Source organism: Desmodus rotundus, chromosome 5 (genome assembly GCF_022682495.2).
Source record: "Desmodus rotundus isolate HL8 chromosome 5, HLdesRot8A.1, whole genome shotgun sequence".
NCBI lineage: Eukaryota > Metazoa > Chordata > Mammalia > Chiroptera > Phyllostomidae > Desmodus > Desmodus rotundus.
In genome coordinates this window covers 39,208,367-39,225,162 of record NC_071391.1, presented here as the reverse complement: position 1 = coordinate 39,225,162, position 16,796 = coordinate 39,208,367, and the positions used below count along the sequence as shown (strand labels likewise).

The window sequence follows — 16,796 nt, the reverse complement described above, 5'->3', positions numbered from 1 at the left end:
TGTTTAAAAACTCCCAAGGGGGACCCACTATGTGGGGTACGGTTAGTATTCGGGGAGGGTGTCTGAAAGGGTTAAATACTATGGGCTTCCGCTAAAGCCTCCAGGAGAGGAGACTGCTGTCTGCCCTACCAGGCATGCATTCTAGCCTTCCAGTCTAGGGGGGCTCTGCATGGTCCCCAACCCTTCCCCTATCTCCCCTCAGCTCCAGCTGCAGCACTTTGAGAAAGCCTATGTTAGAGAGGCTCAAAACGAGGCTCCTGGGTGTGACAGCCGAGGTAATGGCTGCCACCTGGGCTAGACTGTAGGTGTCTGGTGGGTGTAGACCAGCCCTCAGGAATGCAGGGCCCAGCTCCTACTTAACCCCCTGTCTTCTCTAGTCCCGCAGCTTCTGACGCAGCAGTATACACACCAGGACAGCCCCTGTGAATCCTGGCCCGGTTCACGTGTTGAAGGAGTTCAATAGCATCAAGACTTGACTTCTGTTCCAGGCATAGCTTAGGAATGTTGGCTTCCATGTTTGCAGAATGAAGATTGGGCTTGTTGAAGTTTGAGATGTTTTAAAGAATGCTTTAAAGGATGTTAAAAGCTGACGATTCTCTCAGCATTCTTGTCCTGCACTTCTCAAATTGGGATATACAATGTCATGTCAAGGACAGGCAAAGTTAGGATAAAAATACAGGGTGGGGGAGAAAGTGGTTTACAGTTTTTCATATGGAAAAATAATATAATAAGTAATAAATAATAATACAAGAATAAACTCTCATACTCACAACTGTAAAGCTACTTTCGCCCCACCCTGTATGGGCCATCTTCTTGGGGCATCAATTTGATGTGAATTATTTGTGGGGAACACCACCCCCACCTACGTTTGTATTGAAACAAATATATATATAGGAATAGGGTACAAAATTTGCATAAGTGATGGGGAGCCCTGCCACATCCAGAGTGTCAGAGGCATGTTCAGGCTGTCCTATCCCGTGCGGGCCGTCGGAGCTGTATGCTTTCCTCCGCTCTTAACGCTGCCACTCTCCCTCCACATTCGACAAACGAGGGAAATGAGGTCCAGACTGGTGGGTCAGTGACACCGCAGAGTAAGGGGTGGGGGTGGGACTAGAACCCGCACAGGGACTGCTTTTAACATGTTGTCTATGACAACGGCGAGTCTAAAGTTTTATGTTTCAGTGTTGCGGTTTCAGTAGTGCCATGGAAATAACCAAATCCCTTCCTGCCAAAGTAGTCTCTGACCACGAGGCGAGGAAATGGGGGCGGTGGACAGAGGGACTGCAAGTCAAAAGACTGGATTTTATCCCCAGCGGTTCTTGCAATAATAAAGCTCTGTGACTTTAAATGGCCTAACTCCCCCAGGCTTCACCATCCCTACCTGTGAAATGTGGTGACTACAGAAGACACTGTCTAACAACCAGGCCTTCTGTGAGTTGAGACCGCTGCTTGCCTTCCCAGGACCTCCAGACCTGTGGGCAGGCTCTTCCTCACCGTTCTAGAGTCTCTGAGGAAGGGGCAGCCCGCAGCTCAGTTGGCCACCTCTGTATGACAATTCCCCAGGAAGACTGTAGATGGGTCTCAGACAGAGTCTGGAAAATCAGCCTTCTCCAGGATGCCCCCTGCCTTTGCAGGGGAACATCTGGCCAGGAAGCTGAGGGCAGAACCACTCAAGCTGCTCCAGTAAGGGTGTGCGTTGTAAGAACACCCTGGGCAATCTCACAGCCCGGGGCTGGACCTGGCCTTTATTTCCCACCAGCAGAGCTTCCTGGCAGTGCAGGGTTGGGGGGCCCTGGGGAGTCAGTGCTTTCTTGGAAAGACTTTCTCCCTACCCACCTGTTTCCAGCCTCATTTCTCACCTTGGCTCAAAATCATGAGCCTTTCTGGGATTGATTGGAACCAGTTTGCTTCTTGTTGGCAAACCCCCACCCCCATCCCCAGCTCAATGTTTTGGTTTTAGCTTTCTCTCCTTGCTCAGTTAGTTATCACTGTCCAGCCTCTCACCTCTTGCTGGAGTATATTAGCTACTTTTGTCCTCTGTCACCTTCATGCCACTCTTTTTGTTCTTGGGGGCTCATCTTTTTTTATTTCATCACTTTCCTTCAGTGAGTGTTTAGAGGGAATGGAGGTGCATGTGTGTTCAAATTACACACTTAACTGAAGTCCCAGTCATCATTCTTTTGTCTCCATCAGTCCTTTGAAACTGTTCTAGTCAAGGACACACGTTATTTTCACATTGCCAACTCGAATGGCCACCCCACTGTCCTCACAACACAGTCTCCCAACAGCACTTCTCACACTGACCTCTTCCTTCTTGAAACGTGCTTCTTTGGCCTTCATGATAAAACGTTCTTTGGATTCCTCTGTCTGCTGGCTACCTTCAATCTTTTTTGCTAATTTTTCCTCTTCTAGAAAGTCCTGTGGACTCTTACCCCATCCTCTTCTCTGTCTATACATGGTCCCTAGTTGATCTCATCTAGTCCCGGGGCTTTACACACCTCCCGTAGAACAAGGCCTCCTCATAGCTGTGTCCAGCCCAGATACCTTCTCTGGATCCCAACTGCTTACTAACATCTACATTTGGGTACCTAACGGGCGTCTCAAATGTAACTCTGGTAAACCAGAACCCTTGCTTTTCCCCTGAAATCGCTCTTTCCTAGTGTTCTCCATTTAAGTAAATCGCACACCCCTGTGTTCAGTTGCTCAAGACCAAACCCAAGACCATGCTTCACTCTGCCCTCTCCTTCTCTGCTCCCGTTTGCTATGTCAGCAGGCCCTGCCAGTGCCCCCACAGGGCACTACTGCGTCCACTCCATCCCAGCTCCATCCTGACCTCCCTCCAAGGCCGCCGTCAGGTCTTGCTTGGATCACAATTACGCCGGATTGGTTTCCCTGCTCCCACCATTGTCCCCCATGATCCACCTTCCGCACTGAGGCCGCAAACAACTACACTAAAAATGCCCATCAGGCCTAATTCACCTAAAGCAGCAGTCGGTGATCTGTGGCTTTGCTGGCTAAATCTGGGCTGTCACCTGTTTTTATATTAACCGTAAGCCCAGACGGTGTTTCCATCTTGAAAAAAAATCAAAAGAAGAGTAATACTTTATGTCCCATAAAAGTTATGTAAAATTCAAATTTGGTGTTTAGAAGTAAAGCAGCCCTTGAGTGCGGCTGCTGGCAGCCATCCCTGTGTGGGCCACGGGGGCTTCTGCACTGCAGCGGCGGGGTTGAGACGCTGTGACCGGGACCACCTGGCCTCAGAGCCCAGACCATCTACCGCCTGGGCTTTCACAGAGCAAGTGCACTGACCCCGACCTAATCCCAAATGTCGTTTAACACTTCGATCATTTAAAACTTGGTGATGGGAGTGTATGGTCAGCATGTGCTTTCCTAGTGAGAATTAAGGAATTCTCCGAAGTGTCTCATTGGGAGAAACCCTCTGGATTAAGATAAATCTACTATCATTCTATATAGAAAAGAAAACAGATTCTTTTACCTCATAGGAAATCTGAGCGCCAAGATGCAATGATTATCAAATGTTACTTAAAAGTTTAGTCAAAACCAGACTTAGGTATGGACTGGAGTCAATAACAGCCTAACTTCGCTTGTATGCAAGTCCTTAATTTATAAATTAGCTGTATATCGGCAACATAAAACACCCAAGAGAGTTTGTACTTTAAAAAATGCCAGATTATGCCATTTCCTTGTTTAACTCTCCAGTGACTTCTTGATGTCTTTAAAACAGAACGCAAGCTCCTGTCAAGGCTTCTGCTCTTCTGCAGCCTCCTTCAACACCCTCCCTTGTTTTACAGGCTTTTCTGTTGCTCTCCTAATTCTACCCCAGGACCTTTACACTTGCTTTTCCATCTGCCCAGAATGTCCATCGCAGCCACAACTTCTCATCATTCAGGTGTAAGCTCATACTGGCCTCTCCAGAGAGGTTTTCCTAGTCTATTTTATCTAGACTAGGCAGCCCTTCCCCCAAATCACTCTCCAGAACAGCAATTTTCAACTGGTGCGCTGCGAGAATTTTAAAAACACGCAATACCTGACTATTTAGTCAGGGGTACTGACCTCTTTTCCCTTAGATTGTCAAATTAAAAATGACAACAGCCAACACAACAATAGCCATCTGGTGTGCATGAATCAAAATTATACCTATTTTTTATCAGATCAGCAAAAAATATATTTTTTGTTGTGCCACAGAATTTTACTAATTAGTTTATGTGTGCCATGAGATGAAAAAGGTTGAAAATCACTGACCTAGAACTCTAGAACATTGTTTTGTTTGTGTTTTTAAAAAATCATAGCAAGTATTATTATCCAAAATTATCTCTCTCATTTATTTACTTGCATATCACTGAACTCTTCCAATTAAAAAATTCTGTAAGGAAGGGCCCTTATCTGTCTCGTTCATATTTTGTATCTTCACCTACCATAGTGCTTAGAATACACTACGTGCTCACTAAATATCTGTGCAATCAGTGCATGAACAACCACTAGGCTGAGGGGGCTAGGAGGGGCAGGCACAGTTCTCAGAGAAGAGGATGCAGGCAGAACAGGCACCTCTAAATGTGCCTCTTGAACTCTTACTTCCTTTCATCACTGTAGGCTGGAGTATTACACAAAGTCTGGCAATTTTATAAAGGGTCAGCGAGCAGAAATTGAAGGGTAAGGGTGAGTGGGGGGCTGGCTCAGCGGCATGGCTCTGCAGAGATTTTGCGCTGTTGCTGCCCCCAGCAGCACAGTTTTCCATTGTAACCTTGTATAACTTTCCATGCAACTTTCTTTCACAGCTTCCTTTGGGTAATTTTCCACATGGTCAATCAGCTCCATCAAGTGCAACCTGAGACTAGGAGTGGCGGGGCAGGCCAAGGAGGAGGTGGTGTATTGTTTGCACACACACTATTTCCCAACCCTCCTTTGTGCAGGAGGGGCAGGGGTGCAGTGCACAGGGTGTTCCTTGGTGGCTCTTTTCACAGAGGATGGTTAAAAGAAGCCCATTTGGCCTCCAAGTCAAAACTGAAATCTGTGGCCTGCTGCTCAGAGCAGTTGTTAGGACCCAAATTCTCTGCAGGGGTTTGGGCTGTAGCCTGGGAAATGACCATCTCTCGCCGTTTCCTTTCCTTTGTGCCTCTCTGTGGTCGATGAAGATTTTGGTTTTGGGGAAGTAACAAAAATAAAAATAGCAACAAACATATTTATATAAAAACAGAGGGAGAGGTAAAATTTGAATTTCGAGGAAGGCAAAGAGGGAAGCCAGGAGCCGGGCACATTTCCTTTATGAGACCTGAGGCTCCAGAGGGGTCGCAGTGCTCCTACAGGATTTTACAGAACCAGGGGAGTGGGGAACCTCTGCGTCTGCCTCCACTGCCCACTGCCCACCGCCCAGGTCGGGCTCTGCCTGTGGAGAGCACACGCCATCCTCGCACCCCTCTCCCGCCCCAACCACGGAGGCTTCTGCAGAGGCCTTCCGCCTCCCTTTCACCACGCCTGCAGCCCTGGGGCTGGGATCGCCACTCCTTTAGCGACTCAGGGAAGAGGCAGTGTGAGGAAAACGCTCAGTTGTGTTGCAGAGACTGGGCATCTCCCAGCAACACGTTCTTTTTGTCTTACCAGCACAGCTGGTTGGCAAGTTTCTGCCGTACATTCTCAGTGATATGATGAGTACTTGTTGTTTCTTGGGCCCCTTCTTGTTTGACCGAGTTCTTAGTCCAGACCTTGCTTCTTAATTAACCCGTGCGCTTATATAATATGTGACACACCCACATAGTACTGAGGCTTGTTCAGGCCTCATTCTCTAACATTTTGGCTGGTTCTGTGGCTTCTAAGGATGTGGGTGGGGAGAGTGGTTAACTCAATCTGGGCACCAGCATCTAAGCAGTGACTGCCTGTGGGCATCCACCTGGCAACAGTGTTATTCTATAATAAAAGGTGTTTCTTTTCACCATATCTAGAGAAGGGTTTTCTCTTGGAACTCTACAATAACAATGCGAGGGTTCGTCTAGAATGACTAAGCTGACACTAGGAGATGAGAACCGTATGAGTGGATTTCAGCAAATGTATAAACACAAGTAACCACAGAGAAGACGTGTTGTTCAGTCATTGCTGCTAACCCCTCTTCCCTAGGGGACAGAGACAACTACAGCCAGATGTGGCCGAGGAAAGCATCTCTGCCTTGGCTTTGTCAGCATCCTCTTCTTTTGTTGTCTTTGTCTAGTTTTATTTCTTAATCCTGTTCTGTGTCTCAAGGTGTCTATGTAGCAAATTGTCTGCAATGAAATTATTTACTTCCTTGAAATGGGGTTTACTATCAAGAGTGGACAATCCTCAATCTGCCCAGTAGCACTTGCTCAAAGTTCACTATAAAAGAGAAAATCTCTAGGGGCTAGGTTTTTTAGGAGGTCTATTTTCATCCAGCATACCTGGCTCTGCAGGGCCTCCTTAAGGTGCCAGAGACTGCCTTTGGTCCGCGGACTCAGCGCGACATTAAAACAAGCCCCATATGCTCTCCGATTCATTGCTGCGGCCCAGAACCTCTCTGAAAGCTCCCTACATTATGCTTGGGCTTGCTCCTGATCCCTCCTGTTCCTGACCTGTCATTTTTTCATCTTTGAATTCACTTTACATTTTGCATCTGACATTTGGTCCATACTTCTGGTTGCACTTTGCCTGTGGCCACCTACATAAAAACTCTCTTTCCACCCTTGCTTCCAAAGCTCCCTCCCACCCCCCAACCCCAGCCCAGATTGCTCTAGGTGGCTTCTGCCAGCCTTGTCCAGTTGAAGAGCAGGACCTAGACACATCTGATGATCTCTGCCTGCCTCCAGCTGTGCCCAAGACTGGCATCCCCTTGGCTGTGCCTGCTGTTGGGCCATGCCAGGAGCATGGGGCTGGTTGACAAGGGTGGATGCTGACTTGTAAAAGGCCCCTTACTGCCAAAGCCATTGATTCCCCATCCTCAGGTCTCCTACTTTTTTAAAAAAGATTTTATTTATTCATTTTTAGAGAGAGGAGAAGAGAAGGAGAGAGGGAGAGAAACATCAGTGCATGGCTGCCTCTTGTTCACCCCATACTGGGGACCTGGCCCACAACCCAGGCATGTGGCCGGACTGGAATGGAACTGGCAACCTTTTGGTTCACAGCCCGCGCTCTATCCACTGAGTCACACCAGCCAGGGCTGGTTTCCTACTATTAAGCATTCTACTCTGTAGCCACTTAGGGTTTTGATGTTTAACCTTTTTATGACCACATACAGGGACTGTACATTTACCTTCTTGAGAGCAACTTTCTAGTAATTAATAGTCCTTGCATTTGTTGCAGTGACTTATGGTCAGCAGAATACTTTAGTATATTCACATATATCATCTCATTTCCATGCGTCTTCCTACTTTCTTTTGCAAACAAGACTCAGGGTCAACTTGTCCATTAGACTCATTAGGGCCAAGGACACACAAATTTTTTTTTTTTTTTTAGGATACAGAATGTCCATTCAGCCTTATTGGAGGAAACCCGGCACTACAACTGCTTTCAATAATGCAAGCCCTGCCGCACCCCAGAGCGTGCTGGGCACAGATGATCATCTCCAGCTTCTGGGCATGCTTGATGACATGTTTGGCCAGCTCTGTGGAGGGGGTGGTATCTTCTGGCTTCTGCTGCTGACTTGCAAAGCTGTGGTAGTTGCTGAGGCCCAGGACCCACCCTCACTTCTTGGCATAGTCTGTCATCTTTTGGAGTGTGTTGAAGAAGAGAAACTGGGTAGTCTCGGTGAAGAGGATTTTCGTATAGGGCTTCTCCATGCATCCAGCAATCTCACCTCTGATAGTTTAAGCAGGATGTCAATGAAGAAGGTACAGCTCTCAGCAGAGATGTTGCCTTTGGCCAGAAACACCTTATTTTGCTGCCCTCCATTAGGTATTGCTCAAGGGGCACAGGATACTTGATGCATATATTGTTCTGGATGTCCCTGGTAGGCAGCTTCTCCAACTCAACATGCAACAGTGTGGAGGTTAAGGCCCAAGAGCTGGTGCATGTACACTGACTCAGGGAGCTGCCCCTTGTCATTGAAGTAGTAGCATTTGAGCTGGGCCATATAGCCCTCAAAGGGGGCACGTCCTTGCATTGGATACTCCACTGGGCCCAAATCTCCAGTATGTCATGGGCCAGCATGAGCTGCTGTTTGGTCATTTTGGTCCCTGTAGTTGGCAGGAAGTTGAGCTCTAGCAGAACCAGCTTGAGATGGCCCAGCTCTTTCCCACAGTTGCTAAGGTTGGGGCTTTTACATTTCCACTTCCCTTGAGCTGCTCGTGCATGCTGGTTTGCAGGAGTGCACCAGAGGCCGCTGAAGGCCCTGAGTTAAAGGATCCCACAGCCTGTTCGAGGTTGCACCTGCTGTCTTCCTTGATGCCTCAAACCACCAGCCCAATTTACGACAGCGACGCCTACCACCGTTTGTCCGGAGGAAGTGGGCAACCCATGAAAGTGTTTCAATTTCTTATGAAACAGAACAGAAACAGAAGTTAAAAATGATTAGTAAATAACAACAAGCCCAGTTAGGATTATATTAGTCTTTATACCAGTGTATTACAAAATGCAATTTAAAAGATCATTTTATACAAGAAGGAGCTCATGAAAGCAAAAGTGTCTGGGACTCAGAAAATCATGAAGTGTCCTTGACAGGTCTGGTGCCCTCCATCTGGCACCCACATTCACTTGCTGTGTAAACTGGGTAAGTTTCTTAACATACAGGGCCTGGCAGAAGTAGCGCCCGCTTGAGTGTGTAGGTAGGGTAATAATATGGGTGTGATAATTTATGGTTTTAATTTGAGCATTTCACCTAAAATGTCATATAGTGTGCTTGACATATTGTTATGTTACAGAATTACATTTTGTAATTCTTATGATTTTGTAATAAAAACAGCGTTATTAGTGCCAGACCCTGTATTAGTTTTTTTTTAACCAGAAAAATAGAAAGAAAAATTTCAGCACCCATACATTTTTCAGCGCTTTTATGAAGACAAAGGAAATAACTGCAAGTACCTAAACTTCTTAGAAGAAAGGCTTACATGAGGAGTACAATTGGTAGGATTATTTCTGTTGCAAATAATACGTATCGATTTCAAACTGGCCTAGAGAAAAAGAAAATATATTGGATCTCATAACTAAAAACTGAACCAAGAAATCCCCCAAATTTGCCAGGAATCTGTTTCTCTATTTTCTATCTCTGGGATGGCTTTTCTCTGTGACAGATTCTTTTCTAGCACATTTTCTCCACATGTTGAAAGAATCTCAGAAACTTCAGGTTTTCCTGGATCCTTAAGCTGGTGACTTTAGAGGATGAGACTCCTAGTAACTCAAACAATTCCTCAGAGGACTCCGATTGGTCCTCGCATGAACGTCTTATGTTTCCTTGTGTTCAGGGAACGGAACGCTCTGTCTGGCCAGCCTGATCGTTTGCCCCACCTCTTCCCCATGACTTGATCGACAGTCTTACAAGACTCCCCTAGAAGAGGGCAGGTCAGTTTCCAAATGAGGAAACACAAACAGACCAAATTATACGTTAACTCCCAGACTGTAGTCCCAGCTCTTGTCGGCATTATCTCTGTTGTAGGACGTTAGAATCAGTTGAGATTTGCTCAGACCCTTCACTTCACTTTGCAGACCTGAGTCCTGTGGTAACCAACCCATCAGGGTTTAGTAGAGGCCACATGGACTCATTTAATTTTCATGAGCTCTGTGAGGCAATTACTAGATATGCTTTTTTTCTCCACTTAAAAAAATTAGTAAACTTCATTTTTCAGAGCAGTTTTAGGTTCACAGCAAAACTCAGTGGCAAGTACAGAAAGTTCCCATATACCTCTTGCCCTCCCACATCTCCCCCATTATCAACACCCTGCGCCACAGGGATATAGTTGTTATAATCGACGAACCTACACCGACACATCGTAATCACCACAGTTCAGTTTACCTCAGCGTTCATTCCTGGTGTTGTCTGTGGGTTTTGATGACGTATAGTGACATGGATCCACCATTGTAGTGCCATACAGAATCAACTAATTGCCCTAAATCTTCTCTGCTCTGACTATTCATCCCCCTCTCTCCTCAAGCCCTGGCAATCACTAATCCTTTTACTGTCTTTATAGTTTTGCCTTTTCCAGATGGGCTTCTTTCCCTCAGTAATATGCACTAAAAAAAGGTAACGTGCATGGGTTCCCTCCATGTCATTTGATGGCTTGGTGGTTCATTTCTTTTTAACACCAAATAATATTCCACTATCTAGATGCACCCACAGTTTGTTTATTGTCTTACTGACTGAAGGACATCTTGGCTGCTTCCAAGTTTTTGAAATTATAAACAAACCTACTGTAAACACGCATGTGCAGACTTTTGTGTGGACATAAGTTTTCAACTCATGTGCGAAAATACTAAGAAATATGATTGCTGGATTTTATGGTAAGAGTATGTTTTGTAAGAAACATACTGTCTTCCAAAGTGGCTGTACCATTTTGCATTTCACAGCAATGAATGGGAGTAACCCTTGCTCTACAGCCTCAAAAACACTTAGTGTTGTCTGTTCTGGATTGTGGCAATTCCAATAGATGCATAGTGGTATTTCATTGTTTTAATTTGCAATTCCCTGAAGACATACTTGTATGATATTGAATATCTTTTTACATACTCATTGGAGAGCTGCATATCTTCTTCAGTGAAGTGTCTGTTAAAGTCTTTTATTTAAATCAGGATCATTTTCTTACTGTTGAGTTTTAAGAATTCTTCACATATTTTGGATAAGTCTTTTATGAGATACGTCTTTTGCAAATATTTTCTCCCAGCCTGTGGCTTGTCTTCTCATTCCTTTATTAGCTCCACTTTTACAGATAATAAATGCTACAAGTTATTGAGAGCTAACTATAACCCCATAGACATGCTAAACATGCTACATATGTTATTTCATAAAAATTCTGTGAGGTGCTGTGTTTACTGAGGTTATTTAGACTGTAAGCAGCAGAAACCAACTATGGCTAGCTAAGTAAGAAAGAATGTATTGAAAGGATAATAGGGTGTCTCATGGGATAGCATGAAGAGTCAAACAATCAAAATTTGGAAAGATAAGAACACATTATTATTTAAAAATTTTAAATTATAGTTCAATTATAATTATTAGTTTCAGTTGTACACTCCAGTGATTAGACATTCCACAACTTACTAAGTGGTCATCCTGATAAATCTCTCACTCATCTGACACTGTACACAGTCATTAGAATATTATTGATTGTATTCACTATGCTCTACTTTACGTCCCCATGGCTATTCTGTAACAACCAATTTGTACTTAATCCCTTCACCATTTTTGCCCAGTCCGCGACCCCCCTCCCATTAGGTAACCATCAAAATGTTCTCTGTATCTATGAGTCTGTTTCTGTTCTGTGTTTGTTCATTTATTTTGTTTTTTAGATTCAATTGTTGATAGATATGTATTTGTCACCATTTTATTGTTCATATTTTTTATTTTCTTCTTCTTTGTAATAAAGACCCTTTAACTTTTCACGTCATACTGGTTTGGTGGTATTGGACTTCTTTCCCTTTTTCTTGTCTGACAAACTCTTCATCTGTCCTTCAATTCTAAATGATAGCTTTGCTAGGGAGAGTAATCTTGGTTGTAGGTCCTTGCTTTTCATCACTTTGAATATTTCTTGCCAATCCTTCCTGGCCTACAAAGTTTCTGTTGAAAACTCAGTTGACAGTCTTATGGGAGCTCCCTTTTAGATAATTGTTCTTCTCTTGCTGCTTTTAAGATTCTCTCTATTGCTTTGACCTTTGGCATTTTAATTATGATGTGTCTTGGTGTGGGCCTCTTTGGGTTCATCTTGTTTGGGACTCTGTGCTTCCTGGACTTGTATGTCTTTTTCCTTCTCCAAGTTAGAGAAGGTTTCTGTCATTATTTTTTCAAATAGATTTTCAATTACTTGTTCTCTCTTCTTTTTTTCATCACCCCCATGATAAGAATGTTGGCATACTTGAAGTGGTCCCAGAAGCTCTTTACACTGTCTTACTTTTTGCAGGGGGGGATTCTTTTTCTTTTTGGTGTTCTGATTTGGTGTTTTTGCTTCCTTATATTCCAAATTACTGATTTGATTCTCAGCTTCATCTACTGTTGATTCCCTGTAAATTATTCTTCATTTCAGTTAGTGTATCATTCATTTCTGACTGGTATTTTTTTTTATGCTAAAGAAGTTCTCACTAAGTTCCTTGAGCATCTTTATAACCAGTGTTTTGAACTCTGCATCTAGTACGGGGGTGTCAAACTCATCTTCACCAGGAGCCATATCAGCCTTGTGGTTGTCTTCAAAGGGAAGAATGTAATTTTGGGACTATATAAATGTAACTACTCCTTAACTAGGGGCAAGGAGCTCAGCATTGCCACCAGGTAGAAACAAGGTGCTGGGCTGGATAAAACAAGGTGGAGGGCTGGATTCAGCCCATGGGCCTTGTGTTTGCCACCTATGATCTAGTAGCTTGCTTGTTGTCATTTTGTTTAGTTCCTTTTCTGGAATTTTGTTCTTTTTTTTCATTTGGGCCATGTTTCTTCGTCTCCTTGTTTTGGCAGCCTCCCTATGTTTGTTTGTATGTATTAGGTAGAGTTTCTACATCTCCCGGCCTTGGTAGAGTGGTCTAATGTGGTAGTGGTCTGTAGGGTCCCGTAGCACAACCTCCCCATTCACCTGAGCTGGGCCCTCCAGGTGTGTTCTCCTGTGTGGGCTGTGCACACCCTCCTCTTGTACCGAGCCTTGATTGCTGTTGGCATGTCAGTTGGAGGGATTTACCCACAGGCTGATCAGCTGCAAGGACTGGCTGTGACCACTGACCACCTTGGAGGATCAGCTGTGCAGGACCCACCCCACAGAGCAGGACTTACTTCATCTGGGCTCTAGTGCCTGCTGAGTCCACCCCTTGACTGTGTTGTTTGTAGAGGTGGTTGGGGTGATGGTGCTTCAGTGTGGTCTGAAGCTGTCCACTGGGTGTGCTCTCTCTAGTACTGCCTGGGAGGTGCAGGCCAAGGTCAGTTGCTGCCTGTGTTCTGCTGGGGGCTACCCAGCATGAGCTACAGTGTGATCTGTAGGTGGCTGCTCCTTGTGTTGGGCTTAGATGTGCCCAGGTGAGGCCAAGCTGCAAGTCAAGTTTGGTTACTGATAGTACCAGGCCTGGGGCCACATAGTAAGAGGTACGGGGTTTGTTGAGTCCAGATGCTGCTTATTTGAGAGGTTTTTAGGGAAGTCTGAAGCATGAGCCAAGGCAGGCTGTTCATATGGTAAAGCCACTGGAAATAGCTTGGAGGAGCCTGAAAGCTGGGTGGGGCAGGGCCTCAGGGAATCACCAGAATGGGACAATAGTATTAGCCATGTTGAGTAGACTCAGATATGGTGCCCACCTGCCAGCTTTGTGGGGAGAGGGCTCATCAAAAGAAACAATAGTCTCTGCCAACACTTCTGTCTGGGAAAAAGCTGCCCCTTCAGCTCTCTCCTGGATGCCAGACAATTCAGTTTCTCTCTTTGTGTCCTCAGTTCCTTTCTAGCTGCTGCCCCAGCACTAGAGCTAAGAGAGAGTAAGTCGGAGTAAGTCCATACATGGGTTGTTTAAGAGGAACTGCCTGGGACTCTATAAGCCCTCTACTTCTCTCAGCTACAATCTCCACTGGTTTTTACAGCCAGAAATTATGGGGATTTCTCTTCCTGGCACTGGAACCCTGGCCATGGGAGCCTGGTGTGGGACTGGGATCCATTGCTCCTCAGGAGAGACCTTTGCCACTGAGATATCCCTCCCAATTTTTATCCACCACATGTGGCTGTGGGACGACCCCATTCCACATCTCTGCCCCTCCTACAAGTCTCAGTGTGGCTTCTTCTTTAATTCCCTAGCTGTAAGACTTCCATTCAGCCAGATTTCAGGCAGTTCTGCATGATGGCTGTTCTGTAGGTTAGTTAAAATTTTTATGTGGTTATGGAAGGAGGTGAGTACTGTGTTTACCTATGCTACCATCTTGACCAGAAGTCAAGAAGTCATTCTTACCTAATTTTATAAGTGTAGAGGGTGAATTTGGGAATAAACCAGGTACAGTCATAGTGGCTCCTGGTCCCAGTTATCATTCTGTTCCAAATATCACATTCCATTCAGGGGAATCTGATTGGCCCACCTTGGGTCAGGTATCCATCCCTGGGCCAATCAGGTTGCAGGATCATGCCCAACTGCACAGATATGGCAACAGAGGATCCTTACTTTTGTATAAGAGCTGTTCTCAGAAAGAAGGGAATCACTGGAAGCTGTTTGGCCACCCAAGGGATATCTATTACAAGCATGAAGTTGTATCAGGGTCCTGGCACACACTCAAAAGTGGGCAATTGAAGAGCATTAAATAAGGGGATTAAGTGGGAAGAGTTTAGAGAAAGAAATAAGGTATGTTACAATGTCTTGGTGCTAATGACAATGGGGAGCTGTTGCCATCTGAGGCCTGAAGAGGAAAGAAGTAGTGATTTCTGGAATCTGTGGAGAAAGCTGTACGGAGAAGGCTGCCTGAAAAGTAGCTGTGGTCTTTGGGAGAGGGTCACAAACCATCCTAAGCAACCCAGTAGTGTGGGATCGAGAGAAATAAATACCAAGATTTTACTCTCCTCCTATCTGCCCATTTCTTGGATACAACTGGAAGCCAGAGAACAACAGGTATGCAGAGAAGGGTAGAGAATAGCTATGAAGGGGTAAATAGAAGACAGCCAAGACAATAATGCAAAATCAGCTTATGGATGAAGACTCTTAGGTTTGGGATAGTTAGTGACTGGTCTAGATTTGCAGAGTTAATTCAGGGGAAGGGCTGGGGGTTGAACTCAGTCTAACTCCAGAACCTGTGCTTTTAACAACTGTGCTCTGTTACCTCTAAGATGAAGACCTGAATTCAAACACTGGATTCACATAGCTCAGGTGAGAACTTAATCTCTCTGATCCTCTTGCAACATTACCTCTTAGCTACAGCAGCAACAAGAGCCCATAGCCAGCCTGCTCAGAGTTATACTGATATACTCACATTTACTGGTTTCTCTCCAGTCCCCCTTCTTGGGCCTTGCAGAGCCATGTGGTTTGGAATATCAGAGGCAGTCAAAGCGTAGTCCAAACTTCCTTCCACGATGCAGGCAGCTCCACTCTCCTGTGGGCAGGATTATGATTGAGATTTACATTACGCTCCAATTAAGCCTCTCTTCTCTAAGTCCTCAGGGGAACATTCTCAGACCTGGACCAAACACTTGTGAGAGCTAATACCATTATCAGCTGCCTGTTCATCTCCCATAAATAGGCCCATTAGCACCTCATCTGACTATGCACTTCCCTGCCACTGCTGAGAGCTCCCAGACAAGCACCTTTCCAATCAGGCATGCAGAAGTGATATCACTAACAGCAATAATAATCACTGTATGGTTTTATTTCCTGTCCCATTATTTCCCAGCTCTTTAATTAATATTAGGTAACATCTATTATACACTTACTGGATGCTAGGCACTGCACTGTTTTTACATGAGCTGTCTCATTTCATCTTGACCATAAACCTAGCAAATTGGTACTACTTACTCCCCACTTTACAGGTGGGGAAACTGAAGCTTACAGAGGTTAGGTATGGTACCTTATGTAACATAATTAGTAAGTGGTAGATCGAAGAATGGAGCCCAGGCAGCCTGGCTCCAGAATGCACACCACCTAACTGGGATGCCTCCTTCTGTTTGTGGACCAAAAAGGGGCTGCATGCTAAACCTTCCAAACTCACACTCCACATAGGGTGACACGAACATAAAAATTCCTAAAAGTGGGTCGTGACCAGTAGTCACATTCTAGGCCTGTAGCTTCCTTGACAAAGGTCAATCTTTACCTTAAGTAAGTTTGTCTATTGTCATTTTGCTTCTAAGATAATGTACCTTTAGCCCTGACTTGTGTGGCCCAGTGGGTTGGGTGTCGTCCCACAAACTGAAGGGTCACCAGTTCGATTCCTGGTCAAGGCACATGCTTGGGTTGTGGGCCAGGTCCCCAGTGGTGGCGTATGAGAGGCAACCGATCAATGTTTCTCTCATGCATCAATGTTTCTCTCCCTTTCTTTCTGCCTCACTTCTCCTCTAAAACTAAACGAATAAATAAAATCTTAAAGAAATAAGATAACATCCCTTTAGATGTCAGTGTAATCTCGTTTTTCCAGACCCTTCAGGGCACAACCCATGCACCAGAGCACAAGGCCACATACTTATCTTGTTCACCACATACCCTCTCTATGTCCTGTACATGTTAATCATTAAGTATTCTGTAGGCACCAATGTAAAGTATATCTGTCTGTTTTACTTCTTATCCAATCTCAGAGATTTCTTCACTTTGCTTTCTCCCATCTCAATCTACCATCAATGGGTTTCATGTAACCCTCCTTATATCTCCTCCTTTTATTTTAATGCTTAAAATAAACTGCAAAGCTGCCATTTGCCAGAGAATTTTCTCAATCCATTGAGAGTTTGCTTCTCGATAATTGTCGCCAGTTTCGCTCAAATAAACTAAAAAATTCTCATAGGTTTGGACATTTCTTCTGGCAACATGTTGCACAACTTCGTGAGTATACTAAAGATCACTGAAGTATACATCTTAAGAGGGTGAATATTATGGTATACAAATTATATCTCAAGTTAAAAATAAAAAAGAATAGAGGCACAATGAATTTTATTCCTTTCCCTAACAGCAAAGCTTTGGCTGTTTTCCATTCTTTTGGACAAGTTTAAATA

At 44.7% G+C, this 16,796-nt stretch overlaps 1 long non-coding RNA gene and 1 pseudogene across 1 annotated transcript in view; both read right to left on the bottom strand.

Moving 5' to 3' along the window:
• The window catches only part of LOC128780860 (uncharacterized), a 66,862-nt gene that overhangs the window by 20,295 nt on the left and 29,771 nt on the right, over positions 1-16,796 (bottom strand). The window contains exon 4 of the long non-coding RNA XR_011651194.1: positions 15,074-15,193. This is a non-coding gene — a long non-coding RNA (uncharacterized lncRNA). The remainder of the gene's footprint in view (positions 1-15,073; positions 15,194-16,796) is intronic.
• Positions 6,769-14,237, bottom strand: LOC112303215 (26S proteasome non-ATPase regulatory subunit 8 pseudogene; annotated as a pseudogene).